Raw genomic sequence first — 10,260 nt, 5'->3', positions numbered from 1 at the left:
ATCATCGTCTTGCCAACTGCTCTTTTTCTACAGAAGACGCAAAGATTTGGACCATATGCATTTTAAAATCTTCCCCGTCAAAATGAACTAATGATTCTCTTGATTGATATAGCAACACCATGTGTGGGCAAATCCTTGCAAGTGGAGAGAGGCAAAAAATATTTTCTGATCATCAGTGCGGGGGTAGATATTGAAGTAGGCCCTTGGATGTCCATTTCTCCAAGTCATATGGTGAGGGAGATTGCCCATTGTACTTTATTAGGATGATCTTGTCATGCAAATCATTAGGGCCATGCTGCCCATGAAACCCTTGTTGCCCATACATCCTGTGATGGACATACATACCTTGTTGTATATACATCCCATGTGGTGCATTTATCCCATGGTATCCATTATAGCAAGGCTTCCCATGATTTCCATGCTTGCCATTGGTACCATATTTTCCATGATGGGGCTGATTCATATAGGGTGCATGGGCGCTCCTAGGGAGAGTGGAGGAATTTCTACCAAGGGTGAGAGAGGGCCTTAGTGGGGTGTTGGCTACATGGTTGATGGGGGAGTTCAACACAGGGGCTCATCATGCACATGAAAGCATTTACTAATATCATAGGTAGAAGGGAGGATTTCTTTAGCACCAAGTATGCCATGTGGACCATGCAATGGCTCCTGATGTAGTGGACGTCTAGATTCATGCTGCCTAGAATCATTGACCTTCTCTTGGGATGAAGTAGTAGCTGATTGAGTAGCAAGAGTAGTGAGCTACTCCAAGGTCTGTTGAGTCCTCGAGTTTGAGAGTGCCATGTGCTCGATCACTTCATCAAACTTGGACATCATTTGACGATGTTGGTGACCATGTCATTATGCCATTCCATGTGATGAAGCTCATGCTGGCGGTATATGGGCCCATTTTGGGCATTTCCTCTTGTACATCACCATGGTAATCTTGTGCCAAGATTGATTCATCATTCATGGAGGTCTGAGAGTTTCTAATCTCCCTTTGGAGTTCCTCATGGGCCTTGCTTTTGCCTTTCTGGCAAGCCATCTAGATGCAGTCCACAGGACTTGATGTTAGTAAATGGGGCATAAATTTTTGTATAAAAATTCAATTGGTGAGATTTTTGATTCAGTTTGGACATGAAAAAGTCCTCTTCAAGATGAGATATTAACATTTGTGAAAAAAAATGATCAACATTTTATGCAATGTAATTATTGTGCTTGTCGTGGAGTAGTCTACACCCTGTCCACAGTGACCCTAGTGCACAAAAATGGGCATAACTTCCAAATCGTAGTTTTGATTGGGGAGATTTTTTATTCAAACCAGAGGGGACAAATCCCTCTTTGAGCCGAGATATAGGGTTCACTCTGATATTCAATATATAATTTTTTGTAATAGGATCTTCGTGACTATCCTACAGGACTGTGACAAAAAACACTGCCTGTCTTTTATTGCAAAAGCCTCATATGGATGCATCATATGTTGAGAGGCATGATCATCAAGATAAATAGCATCCTAATCATATTGAGAATTATCCCAAGCATCATTGCATATCCATTTGTTCTATCATCAATGCATAAGTGAATTTACTGCCATACATCTCTTCTGACTGTATGCATTTCAAATGTCATATAAGGGTGCCATTAGCATTGAGAGGGGATGTCCAAAGGGGATCATTGGATCAAGGGAGGTGGTGATCATGGGGAAGTACCTGCATTTGCATACAAGTATAATGATTTGGATCATTGGGAGGTGGGTGTTGAGATATCGAGCTCCACTCGTGATATGCCAGGGTGACCGTTGTGCATTTATGTCACCGACTTGTTAGCTACAGATGAGGTTGGTACACTGCCCATGAATAATAGCTAGATGACAGCTATCCTTATCTACTCTAGTTTGTGGCTCAGTTAGTATGCCACATTAGTTAGTTGAGTTTGGTTTAAGACTCATATATAGGGTTCTTCTATTTCTCTATACTCGTGTTCTTTTTGGCTTACACAACTAAGAAGAGGAAAATTGTTTTCAGCCTCCACCTGTGTGTGTATTCCCCCATTGTGCAAGTGAGAAAGCTACAAGTGAGACTTCTTCCTTCTCTCCCACAATCTTGACATGGTATCAGAGCCTGGTTTGTGGTAAGGAGCTCAAGAAAGCAAACCAAGTTCGTGGTGTATTGGTAAGAGGACCAGTGTTGCTTTCATTTTTCGAGTTTGGGAGCAAGTCTCTATAGGGTAGCACAGCCGGAAAGTGCAAGAGTGCATTGTCTTAGATTGAGACACCCTTCGCGGTGTAGCAAGAGGGTAGTACATGCTGCGGGATTGGGCTTTAGCCCTCAGTTGCCCTGTTTTTTTGATTCGAGGCCATTTCGGGGCCTGTTTTGGAGGCGGAAGTTTTCCGGACGCACTCAAGAAAAGGCCCTATTTTTGCTTGTGCAACCATTGTTCCACGTCACTAGGAAGTGACTGTGTGGTCAAATACCACTTTCGTCAGTTTTGCAGATTTGCCCTTGTGAGGCTGAAGCTGTGTTTTTTGTAGTGACATAATTTTTTGCAGTGTTCTGTAATGGCGTCTGATTCTCTTTCACAGATTGTCACTGAAAATCTTGACAAGAACAACTTCCAAGCATGGAAGTTTAGAATGACGAATTTCCTTATGGAAAAAGGATATTGGGAATTTGTTGCAGGAAATGAAGAAGAACTAGTTCTTCCTGAGGTCGTGGTGGATGGCAAAGAGACCAAAATGCAAACAGCAATGTTGAATGCTACTACTGTGGTAAAATGGGTCATATGGCTAAAGACTGCTATAAAAAGCAGAATGACATCATGAATGGAAAATTGCAACAAGGAAATTATGCATCTTCTAGTAGACATGGTGATGATAGAAATGAGCATTTGTTTATGGTGCAGCACATGACCAATTCTGTGACAAGTGCAGAAAAAAGCAACGATGTGTGGTATGTTGACTCAGGTGCATCAAACCACATGACAGGTCATGCAGAATGGATGTAGGATGCAAGGAAAATGGAAAAACTAAGATTTGTGGAGACTGGTGATGATACTGCACATCCTATTGTGCAGATTGGAAAAATTCCTTTGTCTATGCAGGATGGAAAAAAGAAATACATGTCGAATGTATTTCATGTCCCGAATATCACCAAGAACCTGGTTTCTGTTGGTCAAATGGTTGAGCAGGGTTTGTAGGTCAGATTTAATCCTCATGGATGCTTTGTTGAGGATATGAAAAATAAAGGTCGCTTGATAGCAAAAAGAAAGAAGAAGGGCAGAATGTTTACGTTGGATGCAGACATGCCTGAATTGAGTGCAGCAATGTTTGCACATGGGACCGGGGTAGTTGCAGATATTGATGTCTGGCATAAACACATTGGTCATGTTAATGTACAACAACTTAAATCAATGCAAGCCCAAAATATTATTGCAAGATTGCCTAAATTCAAGGTTGCAAAAATGCATAAGGTATGTGAAGCCTGTCAATTTGGAAAATAGTCAAGGAAACCATTTCCTAGACATGTTCAAGAGAGTAAGAAGCCATTGGAATTAATCCACTCTGATGTGTGGACTACTAAAGCTACATCTATTGGAGGCTGTCATTATTTTGTCACTTTTATTGATGACTATAGCATAAAAGTTTGGGTGTATTTTATGAAAAAGAAAAGTGAAGTTTTTGGGCATTTAAAAACTCTTAAAGCTATGGTTGAAAAAGAAACAGGCCTGCAAATAAAATGCCTAAGGTCAAATGGAGTGGGAGAGTACCTCTCAAATGAGTTTGCAAGGTTCTTACAGGAGCATGGCATAAAGCAGAAATATTCATGTAGTCATACCCCACAACAAAATGGAATTGCAGAAAGAAAAAATAGGCATATTGGAGAGGTATCTCGTGCCATAGGCAGTTGCTACAACAATCTACATAATGAACAGGACTCCCACTGCAGCAATACATGGCATGACTCCAAAAGAGAGGTATACTGGTAGGAAACCAGATATTTCTCATTTGAAAATTTTTGGTTGCATTGCCTATGTTCATGTGCCAGATGAGTTGAGATCCAAGTTGGATCCAAAAGCTGAGAAGTGCATCTTTATTGGTTACTCTCTGCACAACAGAAAGGGTATAGATGCTATAACCCTTCTACTCGTAAGTTTACAGTGAACATAGATGTTGTTTTTGATGAGATGAGTAGCTGGTATAAACCATTAAATGTGATTGATAATGTAGATGCACAAAATGGTAATGCTGCACAGAATTCACAGCAGCAATCACAAGATATTAGTGGACATGGAGTGTCCTCTAGCAGTGGTTCACATTCTTCGCCATGGACAGGCAGATTGAGATCAGGAGAATCTTCTCAAAGCAATGCTGATAGTGGTATGCAGGTATCACGAAAAGGAAAAGAGAAGGTAGATCAGCCCATGTTTGATGTGAATGCAGGTCACTCTTATGTGGATGGTGAATCCAGTGGCTCAGAACAGAGCATTGATGATGAGTTGGGTATTCCTTCTATTGTTAAACCTGGAGTAAGGAAGATCATGGATTTTTTGAGAGCACCTGGAAGTGAGCCTACTTTGCGCAGGTCTACCAGAGCTAGGTATCCTGTGGATAGGCTGAAATATGATGGATTTACAGCCACTCACTATGCCTATATAGTCAAAGTGATACAGGAACCAAAACCCACTTCTTTTGAGCAAGCCATGGGAAAAGAAAAATGGGAGAAAGCCATGGATGAAGAAATGGATGCCTTGCAAGCAAATGCTACATGGGAATTGGTACCTTTGCCTAAAGATAAGAATGCAATTGGCTATAAGTGGGTTTATAAGGTAAAGCACAATGCAGATGGTTCTGTGAACAGATACAAGGCAAGATTAGTAGTCAAGGGGTATGCACAAGCATATGGCATTGATTATGAAGAAACATTCAGTCTGGTTGCAAGGATGGCAACCGTAAGAGCACTCATTGCTATGGCTGCATCAAAGGGATGGTCTTTACATCAGATGGATGTAAAGAATGCCTTCTTGCATAGTGATTTGCAAGAAGAGGTCTATATGGAGCAGCCACCAGGTTATGTGCATGCTATTCATCCTAAGTTTGTTTATAGGTTGAAGAAAGCCTTGTATAGCTTGAAGCAAGCACCTAGAGCATGGTTTGACAAGATAGGACAATATCTTGTCACTATTGGCTTTCAGATTTCCAAGGCAGATTTCTCTTTATATGAGAAAAATAGAGAAAGATATTATGCTGCTTGTCATTTATGTTGATGATTTGATTATGATAGGTGATAGTGATGAAGATATCCTTCATGTGAAAATGCTATTGAAGCAGAAGTTTGAGATGAAGGATTTGGGAGAGTTGCGTTATTTCTTGGGCATTGAGGTGATTAGATCACCAAGTGGGATACAGCTCTTGCAGAGGCAGTATGGATTGGACATGCTGTCTAAATATGGGATGACAGGCTATAAGCCTATTTCAGTTTCTTTGGAGTAGAATGTGAAGCTGAGCACAGATGCAGGTGAGCTTCTCGAAGACTCTACTATGTACAGACACATAGTAGGAAGTTTGATTTATATGACTATTACCAGGCCAGATTTGAGCTATGCTGTTGGATTGGTAAGTCAGTTTATGCAGGCTCCAAGGAAACCACATTTGGATGCGGCTAGATGCATACTCAAGTATGTGAAGTCCACATTGCAGTATGGACTATTTTATGAGACTAGGGTTCAGATACAGTTGCATGGATACACTGATGCTGATTGGGCTGGTAGTATTTCTGATAACGATCTACTAGTGGATATGTGTTCTCTTTTGGGAGTGCTACAATCACTTAGAGCAGTAAGAAACAACCTACAGTTGCCTTGTCGAGCACAGAGGCTGAGTACAGGGGTGCAGCAATGGCTGCATGTGAGGTAGCTTGGTTGCATAAGCTACTTTATGATATGCATCAGCCTACAAATGGACAGGTTGTCATTTATTGTGACAACATGAGCAGTATACACTTGGCAAATAACCCAGTCTATCATGCTAGAACAAAGCACATTGAGGTGCATTATCACTATGTGCGGGAGAGGGTTTTACTAGGTCCTATTGATCTAGTTTATGTCAGCACAGAGGATCAGGTAGCTAACATATTCACGAAGGCATTGGGCGCAGAGAAGCTGCACAAGTTTAGAGACCTGCTTGATGTGCAGGAATTGGGATTAAGCTCGAGGGGAAGTGTTGAGATATCGAGCTCCACTCGTGATATGCCAGCGTGACCATTGTGCATTTATATCACCGACTTGTTAGCTGCAGATGAGGTTTGTACACCGCCCATGAATAATAGCTAGATGACAGCTATCCTTATCTACTCTAGTTCTGGCTCAGTTAGTATGCCACCTTAGTTAGTTGAGTTTGGTTTAAGACTCGTATATAGGGTTCTTCTATTTCTCTGTACTCGTGTTCTTTTTGGCTTACACAACTAAGAAGAGGAAAACTGTTTTCAGCCTCCACCTGTGTGTGTATTCCCCCATTGTGCAAGTGAGAAAGCTACAAGTGAGACTCCTTCCTTGTCTCCCACAATCTTGACAGTGGGAAAATCTTCCCCTGGGCCTGGTTGTGCACCCCTTTAGGGTCTTAAGTTGTAAGGGAGGGGGTAGACATTTTTATTAAGCAATCAACATGAGATGCATTGGAAATTAGACATGCGGCCTTTTCATGAGATGCAAGAAATGAACAAGGATTGGGGTAGGGGTTACCTTGGTAATCTAGTGACTCAATGGCTACTACTTATCCAATTACAATGGCTATTACTCACTTTGAGGCTTATCCAAGGTCACAAGACAAGATGGGGTGTAATGTTAGCCAATACAATAAATTTGAGGATTAGTTATGATGCATGCATACAAGAGGGCTCAGCAAGAGGATACACATGAGAGATTAAGATCAAATTGTTATAGCTCTTCAGTGCTTGGAGAAGATAGTGTCGCCATGATGCCCATTTTCTCCATCAAGCAAGCCTAGTTGGTTGGTGCACTCCCATGGATGAAGGCTTCAGAATTCGAATGCTTTCAATGATGATGATGGCTTTCATGCTTGTTCCGGAGAACTTCAGGGAAGGAAAGCTTCAAATGGAGCTTTTATGGCTGCCCACAAAACTCCCATGCATGTTGAGCTCCATATCTTCAATCCAGGTAGGGAAAGGCAAAAGGGGTTGAAAGATCTCCTGAAGGAGGCTGAGCTCCTAGATGTTGTGGGCTGAACTAAGGGCTAGGATATCCATGACTGCCCAAACTGTCTAGCTGCTGTCCATCTTGCAAGTTGGTGCCCAAGGGCCAAGATAGAAGTGCCTTAGAGTGGCAGAGGGAAGTACGAGGAGTGGATTAGAGCTGAGGGAGGGTAGGTAGAGCAGAGAATAGCAGTGCAAAATGCGCTGCAATTTGTGGGCTGTTCCCTAGGCTCTCTCATGGGCTGTGACCCTCCACAAGGGTATTGCCCTTGGTCAGGGGCAAGTGAGGAAGACTCATAGGGCTTTAGTAGGGCACTTTCATGGCTTCTTTGGAGAAAAGAAAGGGTTTTTCTTTGCTGTGTGGCCATGGCGGTTTGCCTGAGAGGAGAGAGAAAGAGGCTGAAGCAAAAAGTAGCTGAGCTTTTGTCCTCCTCTAACTTTCGAGACTCTAAACTTGGTCTAGAACCTTTAAAATTTGCATGAAAAGGAGCGAAAACATGCTGAGTACATTTCTACTTGAAGCATGTTGGAGTTATTATGAAGTTGATGTTGGACTAAGTCTGAGAGGAAATCATTAGAGGATCCTATTGCTCCTAACTTTAGAATCATCCTCTTGGTACTACCATGTCTCTTTGCAATTTGGCTCATTCTTTTTGTGTGGTTGTGTTTAACTCTATTCATTGATCAATATCATTTCCTTTGATGTAAAAGGTTTGTGATTTTTTTAGTATGTCTTAGTGAGTTGGCTAATGTCATACTTTGTAACATTGAAATTTTGGATGAATTCCCTTATAACTTGTGATAGGTCTTCTTAAGATGTTTGTGCCACCATTTTGTCAACTAGCCCTTGGTTTGTTTCTTCATTAGCCAACTCTATCATTTTGATGAGAAGTTGCTAGATCGGAATAGTTTAAATTTTCTTGTCTTGATGATCTAAGCAATTAGAACTAGTAGAACTTGGAGTGGCAATTTCTAGTCCGCTATGTAAATGCATCAATCAAGGATTTAGGCTCTAGATAACTTGATGAATCCCTTTCATTCTTTTACTCTTTCCTACAAGATTGAGCCATGTTATATAATTTAGGGTGTTCTTTCATCTTTAGTCCTTGTAGGTAAGTTCCACTCTTGTTGGACAATCGGTTGCATGCGTTTTTGCTTCTCCTTTGAAGCTTTAGGGTTTTTCATTTCTAGTGATGCCTTTTGGGTTGACTAATGCCCCCGCTACATTTCAAAGCCTCGTGAACAAAACCCTACAACCCTTTCTATTCAAGTTTATGTTTGTTTTCTTTGATGGTATCATCATTTATAGCAAGTCATGTCCAAGGAGCACTTGACACATATCAGAAGGGTGTTTGACATATTGAGAGAGCATCGACTCTTAATGGTCTACACCAAATGCTCATGGATTAGGTTGTAGACATAGAAATCATCTATGTATACCTCTATGAAACCATGCATGTGATTTTGGATTTCAATCATCATCACTCTTTGAAAGGTAGCAAGGGTGTTACTACAAAGCCCAAACAACATCACTCTGTAAGCATAGGTCCCCCATTCCATTGTAAAGATAATTTTGGATTTATCTTCTTCTACTATCTGGACTTGGTTGTATCCATAAATCCATCCAAGAGAGAATAGAGCTCATGTCCAGCATTGTGTCCAATAGTTAGTCTGTTAAAGGAATAGGAGAATGATCCTTCTTTGTCTTGGAATTCAACTTGCAGAAGTCCACACATATTCATAGCTTCCCATTCTTCTTGGGTACTACCACAATGGGTGAAACCCGTTCACTATTAGCCACTAGATAGAAGAACTCAGCTTCAAGGAGCTCAACAATTTGGTTTTCACAAGGGCTGAGTAATGTGGATTCATGCACCTTTGTATTTGCCTTACTAGCTTAGCATTAGGCTTGAGGTCAATGCGATGCTATTATACCAAGGCTTGAGGTCAATGTGGATTCATGCACCTTTATACGACCATGCAAACACATCCAAGTTCTCCTTTAGTAGGTCATGTAGGACCAACAACTCCTCTTTTGGAAAGTCTCATACACACCTTCAAGTGACCTTTAGTGCCATTTGTATGCACAAAATTTAATTGCTTTTCCCATTCCACTTCACAGATGAAGATCCCACAAAGTGCTTCTGGGTATAGATTTGACTCCTTCAAGGAAGGGCCTCCTTGTCAAATACTCCACTGAAAGTGACTTCTTCTTTCCATGGGGACTCAGCTAGCTCTTTAGGATGTTGAAATGATACCATTGCTGTTTTGGATTTTAAGGAGAGAAAATGCACCTTCATGTAGATATCTGTGGGTACTTGGGACACATTGTGAGCAAAAATTGCATACAAGCTGACCCAAAGAAGCTGCAATGTGTTAGAGACTGGCCCATTCCTTCCACCACCACTTCTTTGCGTGGCTTCCTTGGCTTTCTTCATTCTATAGAAGCTTCATTAAGCACTATGCCACCATTACAACACCTTTGACTGATTGCTTTAAAAAGGAGTCATTCTTTTGGGATGCCACTGCTGATCATAGCTTCGAACAATTAAAGGACGTGCTTACTTCCACCCCCATACTTGTCTGCCCTGACTTCTCTAAGTTGTTTACCATTCATTGTGATGCCATTGGTAGGGGTATTGGTGTAGTATTTTTGCAAGATAATGGTGTGATTGCATTTGAGAGCTACAAGCTTGATAAGAAGGAGATGCAAATGAATGTCTACGACCGAGAGATGTTGGCCATCCTCCATGCCATCAAGAAATGGCACCACTATTTGTATGGCAGTTGATTCCAAGTAAAAAAGTGACCATCGAGTTCTCCAATACTTCTTGACTTAGTCCACTTTGATTCCTAAGCAAAGGTGATGGGTGGCAACCTTACAAAACTATGACTTTGACATTTTGCACACTCGGGGCAAGGATAATATTATGGTCGATTCACTCTCTTGAATGTGGGCATGTAGAGTATCTTCTATCTTTGAATTGCACACAGTGATTGGGTTGAAGAGCTTCAAGAGGCTTACTTATTAGATGATCACTTCAGCCACATATTCCAA

Source organism: Lygodium microphyllum, unplaced genomic scaffold, assembly GCF_053477565.2.
Source record: "Lygodium microphyllum isolate KBCC unplaced genomic scaffold, Lygodium_microphyllum_v1.1.10 scaffold_49, whole genome shotgun sequence".
Taxonomy (NCBI): domain Eukaryota; kingdom Viridiplantae; phylum Streptophyta; class Polypodiopsida; order Schizaeales; family Lygodiaceae; genus Lygodium; species Lygodium microphyllum.
Note: the sequence above shows the minus strand (reverse complement) of the source record.